General features: G+C 45.9%; 1 protein-coding gene across 3 annotated transcripts in view; it reads right to left on the bottom strand.

The window, feature by feature from the left end:
* LOC114488048 (eukaryotic translation initiation factor 3 subunit A) overlaps positions 1-17,352 on the bottom strand; it is a 36,817-nt gene that overhangs the window by 15,498 nt on the left and 3,967 nt on the right. For all 3 annotated transcript variants that reach the window (XM_028501598.1, XM_028501601.1, XM_028501600.1), the window contains exons 2-3: positions 9,263-9,546; positions 7,261-7,442 (exon numbers count right to left, since the gene is read on the bottom strand). The gene's annotated coding sequence lies outside the window, so the exon portion shown is untranslated. The remainder of the gene's footprint in view (positions 1-7,260; positions 7,443-9,262; positions 9,547-17,352) is intronic.

Here is a 17,352-nt window from a genome sequence, read left to right as displayed (position 1 = left end):
CGGGGGCACGAACCCGCGTCCCCTGCATCGGCAGGCGGACTCTCAACCACTGCGCCACCAGGGAAGCCCTCTAAACATTAATTTAATTGAACTTAAAAGACATTGTACGTAGTGTGCTACAATTTGGCAAACAAATAATGTCAGTGGTGTCCTGCTGACAGGGTAAGTCTAAGGCAGGAAACGACGCTGTCAGCAGTATTGTCCCACATACGACTCCAAGCCCAAAACAGCCGCAGGGCTCCCTGTGAGGGAGGCACACGTGCATGACGTCATTCATCTGGGGCCTCGCTGCCCTGGCTGGATCTAAAGGTGCTCTCCCTTTCCAGGTGGTTTGTTCTGCAGAACTAACACTTGGGTGCCACTTCAATATTTTACTCTCTGTCTGGTGCATGCCAGCCTGGACACTAAGACAGAGCAAGCCTGTAGCTGAATACTTTGTCACCTCTTTTTTCAGAGCCCCAGGACAGCATTGCTAATATTCAGGGCTACACATGACCTTGCTGCCCTCACCATGGAATAATATGTTAACTAAACAGACAGACAGACAATCTCATAAGCAGGGCCACTACATATACTCCGACTTACGCCCTTGGTTCCATCCCTTTCTTATTTATTTATTTATTTATTTATTGGCTGCGTTGTGTCTTAGTTGCGGCACATGGGATCTTTCACTGCGGCCCACGGGCTTCTCTCTAGTTGTGTCGCGCAGGCTCCAGAGCGCGCAGGCTCAGTAGTTGCAGCGCACAGGCTTAGTTGTCCTGCGGCATGTGGGATCTTAGTTCCCCAACCAGGGATTGAACCCGCGTCCCCTGCATTGGAAGGTGGATTCTTAACCACTGGACCAGCAGGGAAGTCCCTCCATTCCTTCCTAAGATTATTTAGAGGGATTTGCTCACTGGCCAATAATGCAGAAGTGGTCCCCTTACACCCCAAGGTGGACTCTTTGTCCACAGCCACCCTCAAATATCCCAGAGCTTCTGGCATCTGCCCCAATAGCCTGAGCCTCCTCTGTGCACTTTTGTTTTCCAGACTCTGTCATTCTCATGAGTTTTCCTGTGCTTCTGAGGATATAACCAAGACAAAAGAGATGCCCCAATCCTGTGCACACTGGATGAATGGGTAAAAACTTTAAGATAAGGAAACTGTGGAGAAACCTCATAACATCCTAAGGATTCTTGGTGCAAAAGTCCCCGATGCCACTCTCCCACTCCCAAACCAGCTGGAGACACAGACCTGCCCTTCCCCAGGCTGATTGAGCTCGACCAGAGAGCCATCTAAAAGCTGTGCTATCTCCCTCCCAACTGAATCAGTGCACAACCGGTTACCTCACTGGACTCCTCGGAGACATCACTAAGCAGAAATCCTTTCTAGGGGTGACGGCACCCTTTGGGAAGCCTAGCATCACCCGAGAGTGCCGCCCCAATCTCTCTGCCTTTGGCAGGTTCGTAGGTGGACTCAGGAAGGGTCCTGAGGGGTGTCCTGGGAGGCAGCAGCCCAGGTGCGAGTGAGGAACTGTGCCCAGGGGGCAAGGAGAAGGCCTGAGAATGAAGGAGCTTCCAGAGACGCTGCTGCACAGGTCTGAGCTGGAAGGCTGAGCTAGAAACTGAATGATGAAACACAAATGCATTCTTAGTGACGATCAAACTCCCAGATTAACTCAGCTTGCTTGCTTGCTTTTAAAATTCATCTCTGTAGCATCTGTTTCCCTCCAGGCACGTGAAACTTTTGCTTTCTCTCTTCTTGTTCAGTCCACTTCCAGAGGCAAGAGGACTGAGAAGCACCGGCTTCTGATTCTGCGCCAGATTAGGTCACGAGTGGATGTACTACTGGTCTCCTTACACGCATGAAATCTAACCGATAAACACGTTGATCTGACAGTCAGTGAGTGTTCTGAGTGAGGAACCACAGCAGCGAGGAGCTGTGAAAGGCACAGTCTCTGCTTTGAGGAACTTCTGTGGGACCGATCAGGCCAGCATGGCCATACCTGGCTTTATGCACCTGCCCTGAAGTCTGCACAGGTCAGATTTTTCTAAATGGAGGTCTCAGCCCTTACTGACTCACTGGGTGATCAGACCCTTTGTTTTCATATAAGACTCATCTTCCACTGATAATAACTTTTGATAGTTAGCCTCTGGTTTTTCTGTCCTCCCTCCTACGTACATGCTCCAGAAAAGTTTCATATTTAAATAAGTCTAAGCATGAATCTCTGGAAAGTGAAGCCTGTTTCTGTAAAAAGGGTAAGTCTTCCCAGATTTGTGTGCCTCAGCTGGGACTGGCACAGCTCTTTTTTTTTCTAGAATTGGTCTCCATTGCATGTTCCATTTTCTTTTCATCCTTGATTTTTTTTTTAATCAAGAAAGAAGAAGTTTGCCACCTAAACCGAAAAAAAAGGTAGAGAACCAATTTCTGTCTTGCTGTATCAAAAATTCTTCAAGGTCCTACAAATGCAGGTAATTATTACCAAAAGACTTGCAGATTTAGGGAAGAGGAGGAATTCAGCACACCCCGACAAAGTGCAGGGACTCGGGGCTTCACAGCCTGGGTAAGGTCATTCTTGAGGAGATAACATCTGTCACACTGCTAACAGGCCTCTCCGATGACCACATTTTCAGAACTGAGAATTGGTGGCAGTCTGACGCGTGGCCTGGCAAAAGGCCAGTGTCTTCTGTCTCAGAAATTGAGATCGTCCCAGAAAGCTGATGCCACATGGTTGCCCACAGCACAGTGCGAAGAAACCTTTCACTGCTGCACTCGGCTTAATAGGTGAACCCAGGGATCTCTCAATCGCTTCGCCCCTCGGTTCCCTCCCGCTGACCACTCTCCTTGGACACCAGAGTTTATCATATTGATTAAAGCAGACGTTCAAACAGTACTCCAGACTGACCTATCCACAATTTTCATTTTCATTTTTTCCCATCAAATCAGCGCCTGTCCCCCCTCCCTTTAAAAAGAGATATGTCAGCAGTACAGGAACACAACTTCGCCTACTGATTCCCAGCAGGAGGTGTTTCTGCTTCTACCGGACTGGCTCTCTCCAGATTAAAAAGTAATTCTTCCAAAAGAAGGTTCTATGGTTAAAATTAAACCACAGTCCAAAAGCTATTAGAACCTGGACTTTGGACAAATGCCAAAGACGACAGTCCTGGGTATCTTCCAGACAGAAGAGAAAAGACACCCACTAGAAGGAAGAAATCTTCAATGATCACATAAAAAAGCTAAGTAAAATGTTGGAACCTGTTCAACCACCTTACTTCAGTTAGAAGGTACTTTTTAACAACATTAGGAAAGCGAAACTAGCCGTGGGTGGGGTGGAAATGCTGCCAGGTCATCCCGCCTAAAGAAACCCCAAGACTGTGCCTACATGATGGACGTGCCGCGGTGGCACCACGGTGGCACCGCCACACCACGTGGCCATGAGGATCACAATAGCATTTTCTGGACTCCTGCCCGGGGGGCTCTACCAATGTTTCGGTGATCACTAGCTCATCACTTGAGGTCACTTGGTTTACTAGCCCTGATTTGTTATTCCACAGCATGATTAAGAAACAGTCATCTAGCAAAACACAGATGCACACATCAGTGTGCATGAAAAGGCCCGAGGGTGCTGAGAGCTTGCTGGGTCAGGCGTCTCGGTGGGAGGGTGGGAGGGGAGTGGGCAGGAGGGCAGGACCCGGGGAGGTCTGGTGAGATGACTCCGAGGCCAGCCTAGCAGCACCCTCCCCTGGAAGGCTGGGAGCACGCCATCTGGGCTGGGTGGATGCCGACCAACCCGGCGCGTGCCTCCACGTCTTCTTCCAACCAGGTGTGCGACTGCCCTCTATTGGACAAAATGCTTTTCCATTTTGCCGAACAGATGGCTGAAGGGAAACATTGGCTATAAGGCCCGCCAGGTGGCATTAGGCAAGGCAGGACCTTCTAAGTCTCAGTTTCCACATCTATAAAATGGGAGTGTGGTAACAGTATCTGTCCTTGAAAGGGCTGTTATCAGGAGGAAATGAATGAAGTACCACTGTTTTCTACCTTTGCCTGCCTGCTCACTCTCTGCCCTGACATCATCCAGGTCCTTTTCCTGAGGTGATCTTTCACTCCAGTGTCTCTGAACCAGAGGAACGATGATAAAAACTATATAGTCATGTTATTCTAAGCTCTATAGCTAGTGGCATCTCACTTCTGGTAGCTTTAATAACTTCACAAATGTTTTAAACATAATTTTCAAAGCATTTTTTCTTATAAGCATTTATATCATAATTTAAATCAATTTTCTGATAACTTATGTTCATTGTCTAAATCCCCCAGCGGATTATGAGTCCTCTAAATGCAGGAACCTGTGTGTCCTCTGTAACCCCAGTACCTACCCAGCATGGTGCCTACTGCACAACAGATGCCTGATAAACAATCTGCTGAATAAACACATAGATGAATCATAAGAATTGGTGAAGGCCAGCCAGGAAGGGCAGTCAGATATGGGGAAAAAAGTCCTTTTTCAAGAGTGGTAACATAAACTAATATTAAAAATGAAAAGGCAGGGCTTCCCTGGTGGCGCAGTGGTTGAGAGTCCGCCTGCCGATGCAGGGGACAGGGGTTCGAGCCCCGGTCCGGGAAGATCCCACATGCCGCGGAGCGGCTGGGCCCGTGAGCCGTGGCCGCTGAGCCTGCGCGTCCGGAGCCTGTGCTCCGCAAAAAAAAAAAAAAAAAAAAAAAAAAAAAAAAAAAAAAAAAAAAAAAAAAGCAAAAAAAAAAAAAAAAAAAAAAAAAAAAAAAAAAAAGGCAGGGTGATGAAAAAGTTTTGGAACTAAATAGAGGTAGTCGTTGCACAACAGTGTGAAGGCACTAAATGTCACTGGATCATACACTTTAAAATGGTTAATTATACGTTATATGAATTTCACCTCACTAATAAAAAAAAGAAAGGGCAGAATCGTAATATAATAATTACGATCCATGATGATTTAGACATTCTACAAATACTTGATAAGTCAATATAGAGAGAATAATTTTGACACAGTGCCTGATGGTCTACGTAAATGTTTCCGCATAAGTGATTTCATCTGTTCCTCACGACAAGCCTATGGACTTGAAGAGGAGGAAACCGAGAAGTGCAGAGGTCCCGGCAGCGACTCCCTGTTCCTCAGACAGGCCAGACGCACTCGCCACTGGAAGGCGCTGTCCGCGAGGCCTCCTGCCTGAAAAGGACTTCCTCCAAAAAGGACTTCCTACTTCTCTCTCACCTCAGTCTGGGCCCCACTTGGAGAGTCACCTCATCAGAAAGGCCTTCCCCAACCACCTTATCTAAAAGAGCAACCCAAACACCGCACTCTTGTCATTCTCTCTCCCTTACTCTGCTTGGTTTTTCTTCAAAATTCTTAGCTCATATCACATATTGACATAATTCTTCTGTCTCCTGCTTACAACAGCGTAAGCAACAGAACAGGGGTATCTGTCAGTTTTGTTCTCTGTTACAATCGTGACTTCTGGAATAGTGCCTGGCAAATAATAGGTGCTTGATAAATATTTGTTAAAGAATGAATAAGTAGTAGAATTTTACCATGAACCTGGCTGGATCTTTTGGGGAGCCTAGGCTTTTTAAGCCACACCACAAAAATGAAACTGTAATGTGACTGAGATCCAATACCAGTTGTTATAGTGGGAAGCAGCCGCATGGCACAGAGAGATCAGCTCGGTGCTCTGTGACCACCTAGAGGGGTGGGATAGGGAGGGTGGGAGGGAGACGCAAGAGGGAGGGGATATGGGGATATATGTATACGTACAGCTGATTCACTTTGTTATACAGCAGAAACTAACACAACATTGTAACACAATTATACCCAATAAAGATGTCAAAATAAATAAATAAATAAATAGAGAAAGGTTAAAAAAAAAAATACCAGTTGTTAGAGCACTAGGACAAAGTGCTACGTTGTTCAGGAATGAGTCCCTTCGTGCTCCTCTTGTCTCCAAGGGTGGGGCACCTGTCTGTTGTATCTCTGGCTCAGCACGGTGCCAGCCACCTAGTATGGGCACTGGTCTATACGATATCAATAAGACATGGTGGATTCTGGGCAATAGAGCCGAGAATGGAAGAACTGACCACAACACGTGTCCGAGACCCACCCTGGGAGTGCACACCGGGGTCTCTGAGGAGGAGAGGAAGGAGGAAGGAGAACGTGCTAGGCAGGGGTCAGAGTCCAAGGAGCACCAGGGTATGGCCTCGCAAGCCTTGAGTAATCAGGGTAGAAATGGTTCCCGAGACCAAATTGATCTGCAATGCCAACCTTGTACAATTAATGCAGGCTCTCAGGGAAAGCTTGCAGGGCTGGCATCTTGACAGTTGGGTCAGGGTGGTCTGACAGGATGGGTGACCCTTGTGAGATGGACAGTGAACCTCTGAGACCCAGTGGCCATCCCAGAATGGTACCCAGTGGCCTCTGAGAAATTCGTGCCCAGCAGCAGCAGCTGCCTTTCTTCAGCCTCTGAATCAGGCAGCCAGGCATGGTGGAAAACCGTCTGCGGTCACACCGATTAGGGGCCAAACTCCTGAAGCTCTGGTGTCAGCTCTGTTCCTTGCACCTGTTTGAACCTGTGTCTCTAAGTGCAGTTTTCAAATTGCGAACAAACTCACACAAGCATAAAAATCTATCATGTGTCCAAACTGACTGCTGCTATGGGCCTTGTTGCATCTTAAATGGAACAAAATATTTAACATGGACAGATACCTGTTTGCCATCCTGTGCCTCACATTCTAACTTAATGGTACAGAAACATGTTTTCAACTTTTAGTAAAGTCGTACAACCTTTTATAAATGCTCTGAAATTGAATTTCTGCAGAGAATTCCAAGCTATGTAAGCTATGATACACACACACACATGCATACACACACGTATTTTCTCTAGAAGCTTCCTTATAATACGTACAAAGTACACAGCTCAAAATTCAAGCAAATTATTAATTACAAAACAAATTAAACAGAAAAAAATCACAGCATGATTTGTATAGCTGCCACTACTTTGGCCATTTTCCATGGGATGACTGATATTTCATTTTAATGGTTGCTGGTTTCAGCAACCATGACCATTCACCTTTGGCCTACACTGCCTGTATGTAATACTCCTCCCTGTGGACACTCAGCATGGGTGGGTGTTTAGTTTTTATCAATTCTCACAGCATAAAAGATAAAACAAACAAAGTAAAACATGTTACTGTTTTTATCTTATATTCCCTAACATTCAAAAAGAGTATTTGGTCATCAATGGAGGCCTCACCTTGACACGAGATCAAATGCACAGGTACAGCTTGGCATCAAACTGGACCAGCAAACTCGGGCACCTGCAAAGGTGGGCAGGGACCCCAGGCAGGCAGGCAGGCTCTGGCCAACTGCAGAGCACAGGAATGCAGACAGGCAGCAAGGGTTGCCATATGGGCCCAGGGTGGCCAGATCTTCTTACTTTTCAAGAAAAACCAGAAACCCAGGTTTTAATATGAACTCTAGATTTTTTAAATTAGCAGTTCGTTCTAAAAACTGCTTTAAGAATATTCTATCCAAACACTACACGTCTGTGGCTTGATATGGTGCTTGGGCAGCCTGTTCCTGAATCTGGGGAGTAGTAGGTGGTTCCAGTGGGTTCCAACCCGAATCTGCCACTCATTAACTGCTCCCTGGTTGGTTGCTTCACGTCCCTCCCTTGGGTTCAAATCCTTAGGTTCAAAGTGACGTACCTGCCTAGTCACTTTGATTGACCAGTCCAGGCTCCAACTACCTCATCTATAAAATGCAGATCATAACACAACCCCGCTCATATGGCGATTATGGGAGTAAAGGAGATCCTGCAGGCAAAGCACCTAACTGCAAAGTAAGCATTTGGTGATAGATATCAGCCACGATTAGCTGTAAGCTTGGTGCCTCCCTCCTCACTGTCACTCAGAATTAATCAGCAAATCCTGTTAAATAGGTCTCCTAAAACCCTCTCCAGTCTATCCTCTTGTTTTCTTCCCCACTTTCTGTGCCGTAGTTCATAGCCTCGTCCCCTCAACCCTGAACTGTTCCTTACATCGATCTAATGAACATACCCCCTGCTTTACTGAGCAGGGGACTCTGTGCTGGGGAGCTACTTAGTGTCCCACTTTGACCCACCCTCATACTGCGCCCAGCTGATTCGATCTCTCGCCTCAGCAAATTACTTAAAGCAAAGATCTAGGGCTTCCCTGGTGGCGCAGTGGTTGCGAGTCTGCCTGCCGATGCAGGGGATGCGGGTTCGTGCCCCGGTCCGGGAAGATCCCACATGCCGCGGAGCGGCTGGGCCCGTGAGCCGTGGCCGCTGCGCCTGCGCGTCCGGAGCCTGTGCTCCGCAACGGGAGAGGCCACAACAGTGAGAGGCCCGTGTACTGCAAAAAACGGAGCCTGTGCTCCGCAACGGGAGAGGCCACAGCAGTGAGAGGCCCGCGTACCGCAAAAAAAAAAAAAAAAAAAAAAAAAAAAAGATCTGCTGGCATCATTCTCCCTGTCACCTGCAGAACAAAGGCCAACTTCCTTAGTCCTGCATTCAAGGCTGTCCCCAGGCTCTCCCCCAGCTCACATACTACCAGTCTCTATAATCCTCTCTCTGCTCCGGCCACACCAAACTACTTTTCTCGCCTTTTCCAGAATGAGCCACACGGTTCCCGGTCATCATACATCAGCAACACTATTCTTTCTGCTTAGAATGTTTGTTTCTCTTCTTCTCACCCAACATCAACCCCTTCTCACCCTTTGAAGTCCAGCCCTAAATGCTCATCTCCACCATGAAGCCTTCTCTGATCAGCCCCCTAACCAGCCCCCAGAGTCAGGCCCTCCCTCCTCTGCGTTTCCCACCACACTTAGTACCTATGTCCCTTCAAGCCCATCTCACAATGTGTGGTAACTGGCTTACTGAGACATCTGTCTCAACGTGAGATAGACAGGAGGCCAAGGGCAGGAACCTGGTCCCTTATATTTGCTGCATTCCCAACTAGCACTTGGTGAGTTTTCAGTGCTGGCTTAATGAATTAATGGGACCAAGAGGGCATTTGAACAAAAGCCAAACAATGATGTCACTTTTAATACAACCTGTTGTTAGAAACAGGGATCTTTGGGAATATGCAAAGAAAGAATAATAAAAATACATAAAATCACTCAGGAGCTCTCAATTGCCTGTAATGTGTGCATTTTGGTTAAGTTTAGTAAAAAAGGGTATTATATATGCATGTAAAGTTGTAACTACCCAGATGATTGAAAATATCTGCACTTACAAAGTGGTGTCACAGTTTCTTGATCTTCACTTTTTCTTTCTGTGGTCTCAGTGGAATGCATCTGATATTCCAGGAGAAAATGTAATCCAGCCAAAGAACAAGTCTGATTATTTGGTTCACAATTTATATACTGTGAGGCGCAATCTGAGAGACGCACACAACCGAAAACTGCTCATCTTGACCCGGTGCCTGTGCAGGCTTCTTATAAGAAAGGCAACAATTTCTCGGTACTCAGATAATCACCAGAGGAGGCCAGCAGTGGATAGTCTTGGGAAGGCAGAGATCTGGGAAAGAAAATAAACATCATTTTTTTTGGCATTTATGTTCTTAAAAACTTGTCTCTGAAGCGCTCATTCAACAAGCATTCAGTGGGACTTCCCTGCTGGTCCAGTGGTTAAGACTCTGCACTTCCACTGCAGGGGGCGAGGGTTCCATTCCTAATCTGGGAACGAAGATCCTGCACGCCTTGCGGCAGCCAAAAACAAAATTTAAAAAACAAAACAAAGGGCTTCCCTGGTGGCGCAGTGGTTGCGAGTCCGCCTGCCGATGCAGGGGAACCGGGTTCGCGCCCCGGTCTGGGAGGATCCCACATGCCGCGGAGCGGCTGGGCCCGTGAGCCGTGGCCGCTGAGCCTGCGCGTCCGGAGCCTGTGCTCTGCAACGGGGCAGGCCACAACAGAGGGAGGCCCGCATACCACACACACACAAAAAAACAAAAAAACAAAAAGCAAAACAAAAACAACAAACATTCACTCAAGGAATGGAAGGGTGGCTCCAGGGCCTCACTCCCCGCCCCCCAAGCAGGATGGCAGACCTCGCTTTGGCAGGCTGGGAGAACAGGTTGTGGGGTTTGGCTAGTAAGAACAGAGGCAGTTCAGCAGAGAGGTTTCCCGTGCGGGTCTGCGGTCAGGCTGCCTCGGCTCAGGGCCTAGCCCGGGGAAGTTTCTAGTTGGTAGAGCTGATAGAGTGACAGTTTTATCTCAGAGAGTTGTTGGAAGGCACAGATGATAGAGAACATGTAAAGTGCTCAGGTGCCTGGGAGATGATTCTGACTATTGTAACAATTCGGTAAATGTTAGCAATCCTCATTTGTTAGAAAGATCCTGCTAACAGGCTTAAGCCTTCTGCAACTTATCTTTACAACTCTGCCCACACCCAGTATCTCTACTTTATTGTCTTAACTATGAGATCAGAGCTCCTAGAGAATGGAAGAAAGAGCAAGCTATAAACTTCTGACCGATAAATAAGCAGAAATAATGGAGCCAAGGAGAAGAAAACAGCCCGCGTACACTGAACAGCTGGTTGTGTACAGTGGCTCAAGCATAAAATAGATCTGGATGCTTGATGGCCATACTTGAAGGGAGATAACGAAGGGGCATGCCTTCGAACTGCTGAAGGAAATTCTTTACCTAGACGAGCCTAGACAAGTGTGGAATAAGATATTTTCAGGCATCTGAGCCTTCAAAAAGTCTGAGATATTCTAAGGACCAGCATAAAATATTACAGCAACTTCTCAATAGATGTTAAATAGTATTGAGACAGGTAAAGTCACTGAATGTGAAGGACTGATTCATACCACAAATACATGCTGAGTGCCTGTGATGTGTTGGTTAGACAGTGGACTAGAACAAGTAACCCAACAGACATACGTCATTCCTTCAGGGAGCTTACATTCTAGTGCGGAGAGATAGTAACAACCACAGAAGGGAAACTCTGATTCAGATGAATGCTCCCGAGAAAGAAACCGGGCCAAAAGCCCCAATTTTGGGTATGCAAGAACTACAGCAGATAGAACATCCGGCTAAATGACATCATCTAGACGCAATCAGATAAATCCAGAATGTTGGCCATCTATAGGAATTCAGGCCAGAATTCGTTAAAAAGTCAAAGTTGTTGAAAACAAGTGGGAGATTAATGTAGATTAAAGAGTTAACAATCACATTCAACATATGAGCCTTGATTGGATCCGGGACCACGGGAAAAATTTTATAAAAGGTATTTTGGGGGCTTCCCTGGTGGCGCAGTGGTTAAGAGTCTGCCTGCCGATGCAGGGGACACGGGTTCGTGCCCCGGTCCGGGAAGATCCCACATGCCGCGGAGCAACTAGGCCGGTGAGCCATGGCCGCTGAGCCTGCGCGTCTGGAGCCCGTGCTCCGCAACAAGAGAGGCCGTGACAGTGAGAGGCCCGCGCACCGCCATGAAGAGTGGCCCCCTTGGGCTTCCCTGGTGGCGCAGTGGTTGAGAGCCCGCCTGCCGATGCAGGGGACACGGGTTCGTGCCCCGGTCCGGGAAGATCCCACATGCCGCGGAGCAACTAGGCCGGTGAGCCATGGCCGCTGAGCCTGCGCGTCCGGAGCCTGGGCTCCGCAACGGGAGAGGCCACGACAGTGAGAGGCCAGCGTAACACACACACACAAAAAATATATTTTGGGGACAAGGAAGGACATTTGAATATAGATTTAATATTAGATAGCATTAGGCAATTATTCTTAATTTTTAATTTATTAAATTAAAAAAATTTTAAATTTGCTTAGGTATTATGGGTATGCAGGAGAATGTCTCTATTCTTAGGAGATATATGCTGAAATATATAGCGATAAAGCAAATAGGGCAAACTGTTATCAACTGCTGAATCTAGAAGAGAATATTTAATTGCCTATTGCTCTAATCTTTCAACTTTTCTGTATATATTAAAATGTCCAATATAAAAAATTGGATAGGTCTTCCCTGGTGGCGCAGTGGTTAAGAATCCGCCTCCCGATGCAGGGGCCACGGGTTTGAGCCCTGGTCTGGGAAGATCCCACATTCTGCGGAGCCACTAAGCCCGTGCGCCACAACTACTGAGCCTGCGCTCTAGAGCCCGCGAGCCACAACTACTGAGCCCACGCGCCACAACAACTGAAGCCCACACGCCTAGAGCCCGTGCTCCGAAACAAGAGAAGCCACCGCAGTGAGAAGCCCGTGCGCCGCAACGAAGGGTTGCCCTGCCTCGCCGCAACCGGAGCAACAAAGACCCAACGCAGCCAAAAAAATATATATGTATATATACATATAGATATATGTAAAACTGGATAAAAAGGAATGGAGGAGAAGTAAGCAAAGATAACTCTTTGGAGGAATTTAGCTGTGAAGGGAGTGTATTAATTTCCTAGAGCTGCTGTCACAGATTACCACAGACTCGGTGGCTTAAAAGGACAGAAATCTATTCTCTCACAGTTCTAGAGACCCAAATCAAGGTATTGGGAGAGGCCACACTCCCTGCAGAGGCTCTAGGGAAGAACCTATTTTGTGCTTTCCAACCTCTGGTGGCTATTAACATTCCTTGACTTGTGGCTGCATCACTCCGGTCTCTGCCTCTGGGGTCACACTGCCTTCTCCTCTTCTGTGTGTGTCTGATATCCTTCTGTCCCTCTCCTTATAAGGACACCTGTGCTGGCATATTGGGCTCACCCAGATTATCCAGAATAAGCTCCTTCTCTCAAGGTCTTTCACTTAATCAAATCTTTCACCATATAAAGTAACATTCACTCTTCTGCCACAGGGGTAATATTCACAGGTTCCTGGGATTAGGAAGGGAATATATCTTTTGGGGCCACTCCTGTGCCTAGCACAGGGAGGAAGAAAAACGGGACAGTAACTAGAGGGGAATGTGCGGCCAGAAAAGGTTTTTTTGTTTGTTTTTAAGATACAAGAAATTATAGCATATTTACAATAACTGATTTGGGACAGTTTGTTGTACACTGCAGTAGCAGTACAATAATACAGTTGATTTGTTCATCGTGTTAGCCACTTGCACACAGGAAAATTCATACAGAAAATAGCAAGGCCATCATCAAAAAACCTACAAATAATAAATGCTGGAGAGGGTGTGGAGAAAAAGGAACCCTCATACATTGCTGGTGGGAATGCAAATTGGTACAACCACTACAGAGAACAGTATGGCGGTTTCTTAAAAAACTGAAAATAGAGTTACCATATGATTCTGCAATCCCACTCCTGGGCATATATCTGAAGAAAACTATCATTCAAAAACATACATGCACCCCAATGTTCATTGCAACACTATTTACAATAGCCAAGACATGGAAACTAAATGTCCATTGACAAATAAATGGATAAAGAAGATGTGGTATGTGTGTGTATGTATGAACATCCGGCTAAATGACATCATCTAGACGCAATCAGATAAATCCAGAATGTTGGCCATCTATAGGAATTCAGGCCAGAATTCGTTAAAAAGTCAAAGTTGTTGAAAACAAGTGGGAGATTAATGTAGATTAAAGAGTTAACAATCACATTCAACATATGAGCCTTGATTGGATCCGGGACCACGGGAAAAATTTTATAAAAGGTATTTTGGGGGCTTCCCTGGTGGCGCAGTGGTTAAGAGTCTGCCTGCCGATGCAGGGGACACGGGTTCGTGCCCCGGTCCGGGAAGATCCCACATGCCGCGGAGCAACTAGGCCGGTGAGCCATGGCCGCTGAGCCTGCGCGTCCGGAGCCTGGGCTCCGCAACGGGAGAGGCCACGACAGTGAGAGGCCAGCGTAACACACACACACAAAAAATATATTTTGGGGACAAGGAAGGACATTTGAATATAGATTTAATATTAGATAGCATTAGGCAATTATTCTTAATTTTTAATTTATTAAATTAAAAAAATTTTAAATTTGCTTAGGTATTATGGGTATGCAGGAGAATGTCTCTATTCTTAGGAGATATATGCTGAAATATATAGCGATAAAGCAAATAGGGCAAACTGTTATCAACTGCTGAATCTAGAAGAGAATATTTAATTGCCTATTGCTCTAATCTTTCAACTTTTCTGTATATATTAAAATGTCCAATATAAAAAATTGGATAGGTCTTCCCTGGTGGCGCAGTGGTTAAGAATCCGCCTCCCGATGCAGGGGCCACGGGTTTGAGCCCTGGTCCGGGAAGATCCCACATTCTGCGGAGCCACTAAGCCCGTGCACCACAACTACTGAGCCTGCGCTCTAGAGCCCGCGAGCCACAACTACTGAGCCCACGCGCCACAACAACTGAAGCCCACACGCCTAGAGCCCGTGCTCCGAAACAAGAGAAGCCACCGCAGTGAGAAGCCCGTGCGCCGCAACGAAGGGTTGCCCTGCCTCGCCGCAACCGGAGCAACAAAGACCCAACGCAGCCAAAAAAATATATATGTATATATACATATAGATATATGTAAAACTGGATAAAAAGGAATGGAGGAGAAGTAAGCAAAGATAACTCTTTGGAGGAATTTAGCTGTGAAGGGAGTGTATTAATTTCCTAGAGCTGCTGTAACAGATTACCACAGACTCGGTGGCTTAAAAGGACAGAAATCTATTCTCTCACAGTTCTAGAGACCCAAATCAAGGTATTGGGAGAGGCCACACTCCCTGCAGAGGCTCTAGGGAAGAACCTATTTTGTGCTTTCCAACCTCTGGTGGCTATTAACATTCCTTGACTTGTGGCTGCATCACTCCGGTCTCTGCCTCTGGGGTCACACTGCCTTCTCCTCTTCTGTGTGTGTCTGATATCCTTCTGTCCCTCTCCTTATAAGGACACCTGTGCTGGCATATTGGGCTCACCCAGATTATCCAGAATAAGCTCCTTCTCTCAAGGTCTTTCACTTAATCAAATCTTTCACCATATAAAGTAACATTCACTCTTCTGCCACAGGGGTAATATTCACAGGTTCCTGGGATTAGGAAGGGAATATATCTTTCGGGGCCACTCCTGTGCCTAGCACAGGGAGGAAGAAAAACGGGACAGTAACTAGAGGGGAATGTGCGGCCAGAAAAGGTTTTTTTGTTTGTTTTTAAGATACAAGAAATTATAGCATATTTACAATAACTGATTTGGGACAGTTTGTTGTACACTGCAGTAGCAGTACAATAATACAGTTGATTTGTTCATCGTGTTAGCCACTTGCACACAGGAAAATTCATACAGAAAATAGCAAGGCCATCATCAAAAAACCTACAAATAATAAATGCTGGAGAGGGTGTGGAGAAAAAGGAACCCTCATACATTGCTGGTGGGAATGCAAATTGGTACAACCACTACAGAGAACAGTATGGCGGTTTCTTAAAAAACTGAAAATAGAGTTACCATATGATTCTGCAATCCCACTCCTGGGCATATATCTGAAGAAAACTATCATTCAAAAACATACATGCACCCCAATGTTCATTGCAACACTATTTACAATAGCCAAGACATGGAACCTAAATGTCCATTGACAAATAAATGGATAAAGAAGATGTGGTATGTGTGTGTATGTATGTGTATATGCGTGTGTGTGTGTGTGTGTGTAATGGAATATTACTCAGCCATAAAAAAGAATGAAATAATGCCATTTACAGCAACATGGATGGACCCAGAGATTATCATACTAAGTGAAGTAAGCCAGACAAAGACAAATTTCATATGATAATGCTTATATGTGGAATCTTTAAAAAAAGAAGATACAAATGAATTTATCTACAAAACAGAAATAGACTCACATAGAAAACAAACTTATGGTTACCAAAAGGGAAAGGGGGAGAGGGATAAACTAAGAGGAGAAAAAAAGAAAATAGCAAAGTACCCTCAAGATGAAAATAACAGTTACTCTTTGAGAATTTGATTAAGCACAATGAAAAGGTAACGGAGGAGAACTTTTGTCAAACATGGCAGATTGAACAAATATATATGTTTATCTCCAAACCCCACCAAGATGAAAATAAAGGAATAGATATGGTATAAAACCACAAAGACAAAAGAAGCAGGAGAGCAGACAACAGTGGGTCAGAGAGGTCAACAAAATTTTGGAGATGGAGGGGGAAACTAACTTAACAGAGTGCGGGAAGCTGGGACTTCAAGAGGAGAATACAAACCAAAAGAGTAACAGTTCACTCTACTTGTCCCCGCAAAAGTTCAGGACCTGAAGGGACCAGATACCTCAGGTGGAAGGAGAAAGTCATGGAGCTGAAAACAGGGAAATTGATTAGAAGTCTGTATATAAATCAGTTAAACTCCCAAATCCCCTCTCCAGGCCTTTTTAGCCTGGCAATGACCCCTTGCGGGATATCAGAGGGTTTATTCTTTGGAGAAATTGAGTCTGCAAATCACTGACTCAGGGCCACCAGGCACAGCTGAAGGTAGTGGTGAGCACTGAGCTGAAAACAAAAGGACTGGGTGAAAACAGGCGTGCTGAATGTTGGATCCAAAACCCTATGCCCCTTGCCCTGCTGTCAGAACCTCAACAGTGGTGGCCATGCAAATAATCCCCAGATAGGAGACTGGAGAATCTTCTCTGGAGAAACTGAAGAGTTCCTGCAATGTGATCTACAGATTCTGACATTTGAGGGTACCCACTTAAAAAACCCTGCTGCTCCAGTCACCTTAGAATGAAGCCCATCAATTAACAAGCCCCACCTATGCACCTAGAGTTTCCAATTAGCTCTGCTCAGTGTCCTGTTCTTAAATATGAATAGACAAATATCAAACATTTGAGGAAAACCTCCAACAACACAACACACACGCACACACACACACACACACACACACACTCACACACCAGAAAGGGTGGAAGGGAATTCAGAGGAAACAATGTGAAAACCAGAAGAAAACTTAAAACCAGGAAAATTCCTCAGAGAGCTAAGAGCACATGTACATGAATCAAAAACAGAAATGCTATATGTAAAATAAGAAGCAATCAGTGAACAAGAGAGTTAAAATTAAAAATCCAATAGAAAGGATAAGATAAAGTTAATAACATTTTCTATCCAGAGAGTAGAAGAAAAAGAGGGTGACATACGTAGAAAAAAAGATGAGTATAATGCAGGCTCCCACACCCTGAAAATCGCAGAAAATGGGGTGAGAGTGCAGGTTGGGCCCTGGCGTGGTAGAAAACAGGTAATTTACATTTGAAAGGAAAACAGGTCACATCCATAGAGTTTAAAAAAGAAGAACAATGGGCTTCCCTGGTGGCGCAGTGGTTGAGAGTCCGCCTGCCGATGCAGGGGACGCGGGTTCGTGCCCCTGTCCGGGAAGATCCCACATGCCGCGGAGCGGCTGGGGCCGTGAGCCATGGCCGCTGG

Source organism: Physeter macrocephalus, chromosome 16 (genome assembly GCF_002837175.3).
Source record: "Physeter macrocephalus isolate SW-GA chromosome 16, ASM283717v5, whole genome shotgun sequence".
Taxonomy (NCBI): Eukaryota; Metazoa; Chordata; class Mammalia; order Artiodactyla; family Physeteridae; genus Physeter; species Physeter macrocephalus.
This window is presented reverse-complemented; position numbering and strand designations above follow the sequence as displayed.